This window comes from Pan troglodytes, chromosome 11, assembly GCF_028858775.2.
Source record: "Pan troglodytes isolate AG18354 chromosome 11, NHGRI_mPanTro3-v2.0_pri, whole genome shotgun sequence".
In the NCBI taxonomy this organism is placed as follows: domain Eukaryota; kingdom Metazoa; phylum Chordata; class Mammalia; order Primates; family Hominidae; genus Pan; species Pan troglodytes.
In genome coordinates, this window is record NC_072409.2 from 118,239,697 (window position 1) to 118,256,059 (window position 16,363).

The window sequence follows — 16,363 nt, forward strand, 5'->3', positions numbered from 1 at the left end:
AGTTATTTCCTTGTTTTTACAGATGGTATTGTAGATATTCCCATGTTTATAGAGATAGCAGTGTAGATATTTTCATGTTTATACAGATGACTGTATAGGCATTTCCATGTTTTTACAGATGGCATTGTAGATATTTCCATGTTTATACAAATAGCCGTGTAAATATTTCCATGTTTATACAGATCACGGTGTAGATATTTCCATGTTTATACAGATAGCGATGCAGATATTTCCATGTTTGTACAGATGGCGGTGTTGATATTTCCATCTATACACAGATGACCGTATAGATATTTCCATGTTTATACAGATGGCGGCATAGATATTTCTATGGATATGTAGATGGCGGTGTAAATATATCCATCTGTATACAGAAAGCGGTGTAGTTATTTCCAGGTATATATAGATTGCGGTGTAGATATTTCCATGTATATACACATGGCTGTGTAGATATTTCCATGTTTATACAGATGGCGGTGTAGATATTTCCATGTTTATACAGATAACTTTGTAAGTATTTCCATGTTTATACAGATGGCGGTGTAGATACTTCGATGTTTATAGAGATAGCACTGGAGATATTTCCATGTTTATACAGATAGCGGTGAAGATATTTCCATGTTTATACAGATCGCGGTGTAGATATTTCCATGTTTATACAGATAGCGGGGTAGATATATCCATGTTTACACTGATTGCGGTGTAGATATTTCCATTTTTCTACAGATGGCATTGTAGATATTTCCATGTTTATACAGATGGCGGTGTAGACATTTCATGTTTATATAGATGGTGGTGTAGATATTACTAAGTTTATACAGATAGCGGTGTAGATATTTCCATGTTTATACAGATCGTGGTGAAGATAATTACATGTTTATGCAGATCGCGGTGTAGGTATTTCAATGTTTATACAGATTGCGGTGTAGATATTTCCATGTTTATACAGATAGCGGTGTAGATATTTCCATGTTTATACAGATAGTGTTGTAGATATTTCCATGTTTATAGAGATAGCGGTGTAGGTATTTCCATGTTTATAGACATAGCGGTGTAGATATTTCCATGTTTATATAGATGGCGTTGTAGATATTTCCTTGTTTAAACCGATAGCGGTGTTGGTATTTCCACGTTTATACAGATAGCGATGTAGATATTTCCATGTTTATACAGCTCGCGGTGCAGGTATTTATATCTTTATACAGATGGCATTGTAGATATTTCCTTATTCACACAGAGGGCGGTGCAGATGTTTCCATGTTTATACAGATGGTGGAGTAGTTAGTTCCATGTTTATGGAGATGGCAGTGTACATATGTTCTTGTTTATAGAGACGGCGGTGTAGATATTTCCATGTTTATAGAGATGGCAGTGTAGATATTTACTTGTTTATAAAGACGGCTGTGTAGATATTTCCATGTGTATACAGATGACATTGTAGATATTTCCATGTTGATACAGAGGACTGTATAGATATTTCCATGTTTTTACAGATGGCAGTGCAGATATTTCCATGTTTATAGAGATAGCGGTGTAGATATTTCCATGTTTGTACAGATGGCGGTGTTGATATTTCCATCTATACACAGATGGCCGTGTAGATATTTCCATGTTTATACAGATGGCGGCATAGATATTTCCATGGACATGCAGATGGTGGTGTAGATATTTCCATGTTTATACAGATAGCGGTGTAGATATTTCCATGTTTACACAGATGGTGGTGTAGATATTTCCGTGTTTATACACATGGCGGAGTAGATACTTCCATCTTTATGGAGATGGCAGTGTAGATATTTCCATGTTTATAGAGATCGCCGTGTAGATATTTCCATGTTTGTACTGATAGCGGTGTAGATATTTCCATGTTTAAAGAGATAGCGGTGTAGGTATTTCCATGTTTGTACAGATGGCGGTGTTGATATTTCCATCTATACACAGATGGCCATGTAGATATTTCCAGGTTTATACAGATGGCGGCATAGATATTTCCATGGACATGCAGATGGTGGTGTAGATATTTCCATGTTTATACAGATAGCGGTGTAGATATTTCCATGTTTACACAGATGGTGGTGTAGATATTTCCGTGTTTATACACATGGCGGAGTAGATACTTCCATCTTTATGGAGATGGCAGTGTAGATATTTTCATGTTTATAGAGATGGCGGTGTAGATATTTCCATATTTATAGAGATAGCGGTGTAGATATTTCCATCTTTCTACAGATGGCAGTGTAGATATTTCCATGTTTATACAGATGGCGGTGTAGATATTTCCATATTTATACAGATGTCTGTCTAGATATTTCCATGTGTATACAGATGGTATTGAAGGTATTTCCATGTTTATACAGATGGTGGTGTAGATATTTCCATGTTTATTCAGATGACTATGTAGATATTTCCATGTATTTACAGATGGCAGTGTAGATATTTCAATGTTTATAGAGATGGCACTGTAGATATTTCCATGTTTATACAGATCGTGGTGTAGATATTTCCATGTTTATACAGATGGCGGTGTAGATATTTCCATGTTTTTACAGATGTCGGTGTAGATATTTCCATGTTTACACAGATTGCGGTGTACATATTTCCATCTTTTTACAGATGGCATTGTAGATATTTCCATGTTTATACAGATGGCGGTGTAGATATTTCCATGTTTATATAGATGGTGGTGTAGATATTACCATGTTTATACAGATAGCGGTGTAGATATTTCCATGTTTATACAGATCGTGGTGAAGATATTTCCATGTTTATACAGATCGCGGTGTAGATATTTCCATGTTTATTCAGATGACTGTGTAGATATTTCCATGTTTTTACAGATGGCAGTGTAGATATTTCAATGTTTATAGAGATGGCACTGTAGATATTTCCATGTTTATACAGATCGCGGTGTAGATATTTCCATGTATATACAGATAGCGGTGTAGATATTTCCATGTTTTTACAGATATCGGTGGAGATATTTCCATGTTTACACAGATTGCGGTGTAGATATTTCCATCTTTCTACAGTTGGCATTGTAGGTATTTCCATGTTTATACAGATGGCGGTGTAGATATTTCCATGTTTATATAGATGGTGGTGTAGATATTACCATGTTTATACAGATAGCGGTGTAGATATTTCCATGTTTATACAGATCGTGGTGAAGATATTTCCATGTTTATACACATTGCGGTGTAGATATTTCCATGTTTATACAGATCGCATTGTAGATATTTCCATGTTTATACAGATCGCGGTGTAGATATTTCCATGTTTGTACAGATAGCGGTGTAGATATTTCCATGTTTATACAGATAGCGGTGTAGATATTTCCAAGTTCAAAGAGACAGCGGTGTAGTTATTTCCATGTTTATAGACATTGCGGTGTAGATATTTCCATGATTATGTAGATGGCGTTGTAGATATTTCCATGTTTATACCGATAGCGGTGTTGGTATTTCCACGTTTACTCAGATAGCGATGTAGATATTTCCATGTTTATACAGATCGCCGTGCAGATATTTATATCTTTATACAGATGGCATTGTAGATATTTCCTTATTCACACAGATGGCGGTGTAGATGTTTCCATGTTTATACAGATGGCGGAGTAGTTAGTTCCATGGTTATGGAGATGGCAGTGTAGATATTTTCATGTTTATAGAGATGGCGGTGTAGATATTTCCATGTTTATAGAGATAGCAGTGTAGATATTTACATGTTTATACAGATGGCTGTGTAGATATTTCCATGTGTATACAGATGGCATTGTAGATATTTCCATGTTTATACAGATGACTGTATAGGTATTTCCATGTTTTTACAGATGGCAGTGCAGATATTCCCATGTTTATAGAGATAGCGGTGTAGATATTTCCATGTTTGTACAGATGGCGGTGTTCATATTTCCATCTATACACAGATGGCCGTGTAGATATTTCCATGTTTATACAGATGGCGGCATAGATATTTCCATGGACATGCAGATGGTGGTGTAGATATTTCCATGTTTATACAGATAGCGGTGTAGATATTTCCATGTTTACACAGATGGTGGTGTAGATATTTCCGTGTTTATACACATGGCGGAGTAGATACTTCCATCTTTTTGGAGATGGCAGTGTAGATATTTTCATGTTTATAGAGATGGCGGTGTAGATATTTCCATGTTTATAAAGATAGCGGTGTAGATATTTCCATCTTTCTACAGATGGCAGTGTAGATATTTCCATGTTTATACAGATGGCGGTGTAGATATTTCCATATTTATACAGATGTCTGTGTAGATATTTCCATGTGTATACAGATGGTATTGAAGGTATTTCCATGTTTATACAGATGGTGGTGTAGATATTTCCATGTTTATTCAGATGACTGTGTAGATATTTCCATGTTTTTACAGATGGCAGTGTAGATATTTCAATGTTTATAGAGATGGCACTGTAGATATTTCCATGTTTATACAGATCGTGGTGTAGATATTTCCATGTTTATACAGATAGCGGTGTAGATATTTCCATGTTTTTACAGATATCGGTGTAGATATTTCCATGTTTACACAGATTGCGGTGTAGATATTTCCATCTTTTTACAGATGGCCTTGTAGATATTTCCATGTTTATACAGATGGCGGTGTAGATATTTCCATGTTTATATAGATGGTGGTGTAGATATTACCCTGTTTATACAGATAGCGGTGTAGATATTTCCATGTTTATACAGATCGTGGTGAAGATATTTCCATGTTTATACAGATCGCGGTGTAGATATTTCTATGTTTATACAGATCGCGGTGTAGATATTTCCAAGTTTATACAGATCGCGTTGTAGATATTTCCAAGTTTATACAGATAGCGGTGTAGATATTTCCAAGTTCTAGGAGATAGCGGTGTAGTTATTTCCATGTTTATAGACATTGCGGTGTAGATATTTCCATGTTTATACCGATAGCGGTGTTGGTATTTCCACGTTTACTCAGATAGCGATGTAGATATTTCCATGTTTATACAGATAGCGGTGTAGATATTTCCATGTTTATACAGATCGTGGTGAACATATTTTCATGTTTACAGAGATGGCGGTGTAGATATTTCCATATTTATAGAGATAGCGGTGTAGATATTTCCATCTTTCTACAGATGGCAGTGTAGATATTTCCATGTTTATACAGATGGCGGTGTAGATATTTCCATATTTATACAGATGTCTGTGTAGATATTTCCATGTGTATACAGATGGTATTGAAGGTATTTCCATGTTTATACATATGGTGGTGTAGATATTTCCATGTTTATTCAGATGACTGTGTAGATATTTCCATGTCTTTACAGATGGCAGTGTAGATATTTCAATGTTTATAGAGATGGCACTGTAGATATTTCCATGTTTATACAGATCGCGGTGTAGATATTTCCATGTTTATACAGATAGCGGTGTAGATATTTCCATGTTTTTACAGATATCGGTGTAGATATTTCCATGTTTACACAGATTGCGGTGTAGATATTTCCATCTTTCTACAGATGGCATTGTAGATATTTCCATCTTTATACTGATGGCGGTGTTGATATTTCCATGTTTATATAGATGGTGGTGTAGATATTACCCTGTTTATACAGATAGCGGTGTAGATATTTCCATGTTTGTACAGATCGTGGTGAAGATATTTCCATGTTTGTACAGATCGCGGTGTAGATATTTCCATGTTTATACAGATCACGGTGTAGATATTTCCAAGTTTATACAGATCGTGTTGTAGATATTTCCATGTTTATACAGATCGCGCTGTAGATATTTCCATGTTTGTACTGATAGCGGTGTAGATATTTCCATGTTTATACAGATAGCGGTGTAGATATTTCCATGTTTAAAGAGATAGCGGTGTAGGTATTTACATGTTTATAGACATTGCGGTGTAGATATTTCCATGTTTATGTAGATGGCGTTGTAGATATTTCCATGTTTATACCGATAGTGGTGTTGGTATTTCCACGTTTACTCAGATAGCGATGTAGATATTTCCATGTTTATACAGATCGCGGTGCAGATATTTATATATTTATACAGATGGCATTGTAGATATTTCCTTATTCACACAGATGGCGGTGTAGATGTTTCCATGTTTATACAGATGGCGGAGTAGTTAGTTCCATGTTTATGGAGATGGCAGTGTAGATATTTTCATGTTTATAGAGATGGCGGTGTAGATATTTCCATGTTTATAGAGATAGCAGTGTAGATATTTACATGTTTATATAGATGGCTGTGTAGATATTTCCATGTGTATACAGATGGCATTGTAGATATTTCCATGTTTTTACAGATGACTGCATAGGTATTTCCATCTTTTTACAGATGGCAGTGCAGATATTTCCATGTTTATAGAGATAGCGGTGTAGATATTTCCATGTTTGTACAGATGGCGGTGTTGATATTTCCATCTATACACAGATGGCCTTGTAGATATTTCCATGTTTATACAGATGGCGGCATAGATATTTCCATGGACATGCAGATGGTGGTGTAGATATTTCCATGTTTATACAGACAGCGGTGAAGATATTTCCATGTTTACACAGATGGTGGTGTAGATATTTCCGTGTTTGTACAGGTGGCGGTGTTGATATTTCCATCTATACACAGATGGCCGTGTAGATATTTCCATGTTTATACAGATGGCGGCATAGATATTTCCATGGACATGCAGATGGTGGTGTTGATATTTCCATGTTTATACAGATAGCGGTGTAGATATTTCCATGTTTACACAGATGGTGGTGTAGATATTTCCGTGTTTATACACATGGCGGAGTAGATACTTCCATCTTTATGGAGATGGCAGTGTAGATATTTTCATGTTTATAGAGATGGCGGTGTAGATATTTCCATATTTATAGAGATAGCGGTGTACATATTTCCATCTTTCTACAGATGGCAGTGTAGATATTTCTATGTTTATACAGATGGCTGTGTAGATATTTCCATGTGTATACAGACGGTATTGAAGGTATTTCCATGTTTATACAGATGGTGGTGTAGATATTTCCATGTTTATTCAGATGACTGTGTAGATATTTCCATGTTTTTACAGATGGCAGTGTAGATATTTCAATGTTTATAGAGATGGAACTGTAGATATTTCCACGTTTATACAGATCACGGTGTAGATATTTCCATGTTTATACAGATAGCGGTGTAGATATTTCCATGTTTTTACAGATATCGGTGTATATATTTCCATGTTTACACAGATTGCGGTGTAGATATTTCCATCTTTCTACAGATGGCATTGTAGATATTTCCATGTTTATACAGATGTTGGTGTAGATATTTCCATGTTTATATAGATGGTGGTGTAGATATTACCATGTTTATACAGATAGCAGTGTAGATAATTCCATGTTTATACAGATCGGTCTGAAGATATTTCCATGTTTATACAGATCGCGGTGTAGATATTTCCATGTTTATACAGATCCCGGTGTAGATATTTCCATGTTTATACACATCGCGTTGTAGATATTTCCATGTTTATGCAGATCGCGGTGTAGGTATTTCCATGTTTGTACAGATAGCGGTGTAGATATTTCCATGTTTATACAGATAGCGGTGTAGATATTTCCATGTTTAAAGAGATCGCGGTGTAGGTATTTCCATGTTTATAGACATTGCGGTGTAGATATTTCCATGTTTATGTAGATGGCGTTGTAGATATTTCCATGTTTATACCGATAGTGCTGTTGGTATTTCCACGTTTACTCAGATAGCGATGTAGATATTTCCATGTTTATACAGATCGCGGTGCACATATTTATATCTTTATACAAATGGCATTGTAGATATTTCCTTATTCACACAGATGGCGGTGTAGATGTTTCCATGTTTAAACAGATGGCAGAGTAGTTAGTTCCATGTTTATGGAGATGGCAGTGTAGATATTTTCATGTTTATAGAGATGGCGGTGTAGATATTTCCATGTTTATAGAGATAGCAGTGTAGATATTTACATGTTTATATAGATGGCTGTGTAGATATTTCCATGTGTATACAGATGGCATTGTAGATATTTCCATGTTTATACAGATGACTGCATAGGTATTTCCATCTTTTTACAGATGGCAGTGCAGATATTTCCATGTTTATAGAGATAGCGGTGTAGATATTTCCATGTTTGTACAGATGGCGGTGTTGATATTTCCATCTATACACAGATGGCCTTGTAGATATTTCCATGTTTATACAGATGGCGGCATAGATATTTCCATGGACATGCAGATGGTGGTGTAGATATTTCCATGTTTATACAGACAGCGGTGAAGATATTTCCATGTTTACACAGATGGTGGTGTAGATATTTCCGTGTTTGTACAGATGGCGGTGTTGATATTTCCATCTATACACAGATGGCCGTGTAGATATTTCCATGTTTATACAGATGGCGGCATAGATATTTCCATGGACATGCAGATGGTGGTGTAGATATTTCCATGTTTATACAGATAGCGGTGTAGATATTTCCATGTTTACACAGATGGTGGTGTAGATATTTCCGTGTTTATACACATGGCGGAGTAGATAATTCCATCTTTATGGAGATGGCATTGTAGATATTTTCATGTTTATAGAGATGGCGGTGTAGATATTTCCATATTTATAGAGATAGCGGTGTAGATATTTCCATCTTTCTACAGATGGCAGTGTAGATATTTCCATGTTTATACAGATGGCGGTGTAGATATTTCCATATTTATATAGATGTCTGTGTAGATATTTCCATGTGTATACAGATGGTATTGAAGGTATTTCCATGTTTATACAGATGGTGGTGTAGATATTTCCATGTTTATTCAGATGACTGTGTAGATATTTCCATGTTTTTACAGATGGCAGTGTAGATATTTCAATGTTTATAGAGATGGCACTGTAGATATTTCCTTGTTTATACAGATCGCGGTGTAGATATTTCCATGTTTAAACAGATAGCGGTGTGTGTATTTCCATGTTTTTAGACATTGCGGTGTAGATATTTCCGTGTTTATGTAGATGGCGTTGTAGATATTTCCATGTTTATACCGATAGTGGTGTTGGTATTTCCACGTTTACTCAGATAGCGATGTAGATATTTCCATGTTTATACAGATCGTGGTGCAGATATTTATATCTTTATACAAATGGCATTCTAGATATTTCCTTATTCACACAGATGGCGGTGTAGATGTTTCCATGTTTAAACAGATGGCGGAGTAGTTAGTTCCATGTTTATGGAGATGGAAGTGTAGATATTTTCATGTTTATAGAGATGGCGGTGTAGATATTTCCATGTTTATAGAGATAGCAGTGTAGATATTTACATGTTTATATAGATGGCTGTGTAGATATTTCCATGTGTATAGAGATGGCATTGTAGATATTTCCATGTTTATACAGATGACTGTATAGGTATTTCCATGTTTTTACAGATGGCAGTGCAGATATTTCCATGTTTATAGAGATAGCGGTCTAGATATTTCCATGTTTGTACAGATGGCGGTGTTGATATTTCCATCTATACACAGATGGCCGTGTAGATATTTCCATGTTTATAAAGATGGCGGTGTAGATATTTCCATATTTATACAGATGTCTGTGTAGATATTTCCATGTGTATACAGATGGTATTGAAGGTATTTCCATGTTTATACAGATGGTGGTGAAGATATTTCCATGTTTATTCAGATTACTGTGTAGATATTTCCATGTTTTTACAGATGGCAGTGTAGATATTTCAATGTTTATAGAGATGGCACTGTAGATATTTCCTTGTTTATACAGATCGCGGTGTAGATATTTCCATGTTTATACAGATAGCGGTGTAGATATTTCCATGTTTTTACAGATATCGGTGGAGATATTTCCATGTTTACACAGATTGTGGTGTAGATATTTCCATCTTTCTACAGATGGCATTGTAGATATTTCCATGTTTATACAGATGGCGGTGTAGATATTTCCATGTTTATATAGATGGTGGTGTAGATATTCCCATGTTTATACAGATAGCGGTGTAGATATTTCCATGTTTATACAGATCGTGGTGAAGATATTTCCATGTTTATACAGGTCGCGGTGTAGATATTTCCATGTTTATACAGATCGCGTTGTAGATATTTCCATGTTTATACAGATCACGGTGTAGATATTTCCATGTTTGTACAGATAGCGGTGTAGATATTTCCATGTTTATACAGATAGCGGTGTAGATATTTCCATGTTTAAAGAGATAGCGGTGTAGGTATTTCCATGTTTATAGACATTGCGGTGTGGATATTTCCATGTTTATGTAGATGGCGTTGTAGATATTTCCATGTTTATACCGATAGCGGTGTTGGTATTTCCACGTTTACTCAGATAGCGATGTAGATATTTCCATGTTTATACAGATCACGGTGCAGTTATTTATATCTTTATACAGATGGCATTGTAGATATTTCCTTATTCACTCAGATGGCGGTGTAGATGTTTCCATGTTTATACAGATGGCGGAGTAGTTAGTTCCATGTTTATGTAGATGGCAGTGTAGGTATTTTCATGTTTATAGAGATGGCGGTGTAGATATTTCCATGTTTATAGAGATAGCAGTGTAGATATTTACATGTTTATACAGATGGCAGTGCAGATATTTCCATGTTTATAGAGATAGCGGTGTAGATATTTCCATGTTTGTACAGATGGCGGTGTTGATATTTCCATCTATACACAGATGGCCGTGTAGATATTTCCATGTTTATACAGATGGTGGTGTAGATATTTCCATGTTTATTCAGATGACTGTGTAGATATTTCCATGTTTTTACAGATGGCAGTGTAGATATTTCAATGGTTATAGAGATGGCACTGTAGATATTTCCATGTTTATACAGATCGCGGTGTAGATATTTCCATGTATATACAGATAGCGGTGTAGATATTTCCATGTTTTTACAGATATCGGTGGAGATATTTCCATGTTTACACAGATTGCGGTGTAGATATTTCCATCTTTCTACAGTTGGCATTGTAGATATTTCCATGTTTATACAGATGGCGGTGTAGATATTTCCATGTTTATATAGATGGTGGTGTAGATATTACCATGTTTATACAGATAGCGGTGTAGATATTTCCATGTTTATACAGATCGTGGTGAAGATATTTCCATGTTTATACACATTGCGGTGTAGATATTTCCATGTTTATACAGATCGCATTGTAGATATTTCCATGTTTATACAGATCGCGGTGTAGATATTTCCATGTTTGTACAGATAGCGGTGTAGATATTTCCATGTTTATACAGATAGCGGTGTAGATATTTCCAAGTTCAAAGAGACAGCGGTGTAGTTATTTCCATGTTTATAGACATTGCGGTGTAGATATTTCCATGATTATGTAGATGGCGTTGTAGATATTTCCATGTTTATACCGATAGCGGTGTTGGTATTTCCCCGTTTACTCAGATAGCGATGTAGATATTTCCATGTTTATACAGATCGCCGTGCAGATATTTATATCTTTATACAGATGGCATTGTAGATATTTCCTTATTCACACAGATGGCGGTGTAGATGTTTCCATGTTTATACAGATGGCGGAGTAGTTAGTTCCATGTTTATGGAGATGGCAGTGTAGATATTTTCATGTTTATAGAGATGGCGGTGTAGATATTTCCATGTTTATAGAGATAGCAGTGTAGATATTTACATGTTTATACAGATGTCTGTGTAGATATTTCCATGTGTATACAGATGGCATTGTAGATATTTCCATGTTTATACAGATGACTGTATAGGTATTTCCATGTTTTTACAGATGGCAGTGCAGATATTTCCATGTTTATAGAGATAGCGGTGTAGATATTTCCATGTTTGTACAGATGGCGGTGTTGATATTTCCATCTATACACAGATGGCCGTGTAGATATTTCCATGTTTATACAGATGGTGGCATAGATATTTCCATGGACATGCAGATGGTGGTGTAGATATTTCCATGTTTATACAGATAGCGGTGTAGATATTTCCATGTTTACACAGATGGTGTTGTAGATATTTCCGTGTTTATACACATGGCGGAGTAGATACTTCCATCTTTATGGAGATGGCAGTGTAGATATTTTCATGTTTATAGAGATGGCGGTGTAGATATTTCCATATTTATAGAGATAGCGGAGTAGATATTTCCATCTTTATACAGATGGCAGTGTAGATATTTCCATGTTTATACAGATGGCGGTGTAGATATTTCCATATTTATACAGATGTCTGTGTAGATATTTCCATGTGTATACAGATGGTATTGAAGGTATTTCCATGTTTATACAGATGGTGGTGTAGATATTTCCATGTTTATTCAGATGACTGTGTAGATATTTCCATGTTTTTACAGATGGCAGTGTAGATATTTCAATGTTTATAGAGATGGCACTGTAGATATTTCCATGTTTATACAGATCGCGGTGTAGATATTTCCATGTTTATACAGATAGCGGTGTAGGTATTTCCATGTTTTTACAGATATTGGTGTAGATATTTCCATGTTTACACAGATTGCGGTGTAGATATTTCCATCTTTCTACAGATAGCATTGTAGATATTTCCATGTTTATACAGATGGCGGTGTAGATATTTCCATGTTTATATAGATGGTGGTGTAGATATTACCATGTTTATACAGAGAACGGTGTAGATATTTCCATGTTTATACAGATCGTGGTGAAGATATTTCCATGTTTATGCAGATCGCGGTGTAGATATTTCCATGTTTATACAGATCGTGGTGTAGATATTTCCATGTTTATACAGATCGCGTTGTAGATATTTCCATGTTTATACAGATCGCGGTGTAGATATTTCCATGTTTAAAGAGATAGCTGTGTAGGTATTTCCATGTTTATAGACATTGCGGTGTAGATATTTCCATCTTTATGTAGATGGCGTTGTAGATATTTCCATGTTTATACCGATAGCGGTGTTGGTATTTCCACATTTACTCAGATAGCGATGTAGATATTTCCATGTTTATACAGATCGCGGTGCAGATATTTATATCTTTATACAGATGGCATTGTAGATGTTTCCTTATTCACACAGATGGCGGTGTAGATGTTTCCATGTTTATACAGATGGCGGAGTAGGTAGTTCCATGTTTATGGAGATGGCAGTGTAGATATTTTCATGTTTATAGAGATGGCGGTGTAGATATTTCCATGTTTATGGAGATAGCAGTGTAGATATTTACATGTTTATACAGATGGCTGTGTAGATATTTCCATGTGAATACAGATGGCATTGTAGATATTTCCATGTTTATACAGATGACTGTATAGGTATTTCCATGTTTTTACAGATGGCAGTGCAGATATTTCCATGTTTATAGAGATAGCGGTGTAGTTATTTCCATGTTTGTACAGATGGCGGTGTTGATATTTCCATCTATACACAGATGGCCGTGTAGATATTTCCATGTTTATACAGATAGCAGTGTAGACATTTCCATGTTTTTACAGATATCGGTGTAGATATTTCCATGTTTACACAGATTGCGGTGTAGATATTTCCATCTTTCTACAGATGGCTTTGTAGATATTTCCAGGTTTATACAGATGGCGGTGTAGATATTTCCATGTTTATATACATGGTGGTTTAGATATTACCATGTTTATACAGATAGCGGTGTAGATATCTCCATGTTTATACAGATCGTGGTGAAGATATTTCCATGTTTATACAGATCGCGGTGAAGATATTTCCATGTTTATACAGATCGCGTTGTAGATATTTCCATGTTTATACAGATCACGGTGTAGATATTTCCATGTTTGTACAGATAGCGGTGTAGATATTTCCATGTTTATACAGATAGCGGTGTAGATATTTCCATGTTTAAAGAGATAGCGGTGTAGGTATTTCCATGTTTACAGACATTGTGGTGTAGATATTTCCATGTTTATGTAGATGGCGTTGTAGATATTTCCATGTTTATACCGATAGCGGTGTTGGTATTTCCACGTTTACTCAGATAGCAATGTAGATATTTCCATGTTTATACAGATCACGGTGCAGTTATTTATATCTTTATACAGATGGCATTGTAGACATTTCCTTATTCACACAGATGGCGGTGTAGATGTTTCCATGTTTATACAGATGGCGGAGTAGTTATTTCCATGTTTATGGAGATGGCAGTGTAGATATTTTCATGTTTATAGAGATGGCGGTGTAGATATTTCCATGTTTATAGAGATAGCAGTGTAGATATTTACATGTTTATACAGATGGCTGTGTAGATATTTCCATGTGTATACAGATGGCATTGTAGATATTTCCATGTTTATACAGATGACTGTATAGGTATTTCCATGTTTTTACAGATGGCAGTGCAGATATTTCCATGTTTATAGAGATAGCGGTGTAGATATTTCCATGTTTGTACAGATGGCGGTGTTGATATTTCCATCTATACACAGGTGGCCGTGTAGATATTTCCATGTTTATACAGATGGCGGCATAGATATTTCCATGGACATGCAGATGGTGGTGTAGATATTTCCATGTTTATACAGATAGCGGTGTAGATATTTCCATGTTTACACAGATGGTGGTGTAGATATTTCCGTGTTTATACACATGGCGGAGTAGATACTTCCATCTTTATGGAGATAGCAGTGTAGATATTTTCATGTTTATAGAGATGGCGGTGTAGATATTTCCATATTTATAGAGATAGCGGTTTAGATATTTCCATCTTTATACAGATGGCAGTGTAGATATTTCCATGTTTATACAGATGGCGGTGTAGATATTTCCATATTTAAACAGATGTCTGTGTAGATATTTCCATGTGTATACAGATGGTATTGAAGGTATTTCCATGTTTATACAGATGGTGGTGTAGATATTTCCATGTTTATTCAGATGACTGTGTAGATATTTCCATGTTTTTACAGATGGCAGTGTAGATATTTCAATGTTTATAGAGATGGCAATGTAGATATTTCCATGTTTATACAGATCGCGGTGTAGTTATTTCCATGTTTATACAGATAGCGGTGTAGATATTTCCATGTTTTTACAGATATTGGTGTAGATATTTATATGTTTACACAGATTGCGGTGTAGATATTTCCATCTTTCTACAGATAGCATTGTAGATATTTCCATGTTTATACAGATGGCGGTGTAGATATTTCCATGTTTATATAGATGGTGGTGTAGATATTACCATGTTTATACAGAGAACGGTGTAGATATTTCCATGTTTATACAGATCGTGGTGAAGATATTTCCATGTTTATACAGATCGCGGTGTAGATATTTCCATGTTTATACAGATCGTGGTGTAGATATTTCCATGTTTATACAGATCGCGTTGTAGATATTTCCATGTTTATACAGATCGCGGTGTAGATATTTCCATGTTTGTACAGATAGCGGTGTAGATATTTCCATGTTTATACAGATAGCGGTGTAGATATTTCCATGTTTAAAGAGATAGCGGTGTAGGTATTTCCATGTTTATAGACATTGCGGTGTAGATATTTCCATGTTTATGTAGATGGCATTGTAGATATTTCCATGTTTATACCGATAGCGGTGTTGGTATTTCCACATTTACTCAGATAGCGATGTAGATATTTCCATGTTTATACAGATCGCGGTGCAGATATTTATATCTTTATACAGATGGCATTGTAGATATTTCCTTATTCACACAGATGGCGGTGTAGATGTTTCCATGTTTATACAGATGGCGGAGTAGTTAGTTCCATGTTTATGGAGATGGCAGTGTAGATATTTTCATGTTTATAGAGATGGCGGTGTAGATATTTCCATGTTTATGGAGATAGCAGTGTAGATATTTACATGTTTATACAGATGGCTGTGTAGATATTTCCATGTGAATACAGATGGCATTGTAGATATTTCCATGTTTATACAGATGACTGTATAGGTATTTCCATGTTTTTACAGATGGTAGTGCAGATATTTCCATGTTTATAGAGATAGCGGTGCAGTTATTTCCATGTTTGTACAGATGGCGGTGTTGATATTTCCATCTATACACAGATGGCCGTGTAGATATTTCCAGGTTTATACAGATGGCGGCATAGATATTTCCATGGACATGCAGATGGTGGTGTAGATATTTCCATGTTTATACAGATAGCGGTGTAGATATTTCCATGTTTACACAGATGGTGGTGTAGATATTTCCGTGTTTATACACATGGCGGAGTAGATACTTCCATCTTTATGGAGATGGCAGTGTAGATATTTTCATGTTTATAGAGATGGCGGTGTAGATATTTCCATATTTATAGAGATAGCGGTGTAGATATTTCCAT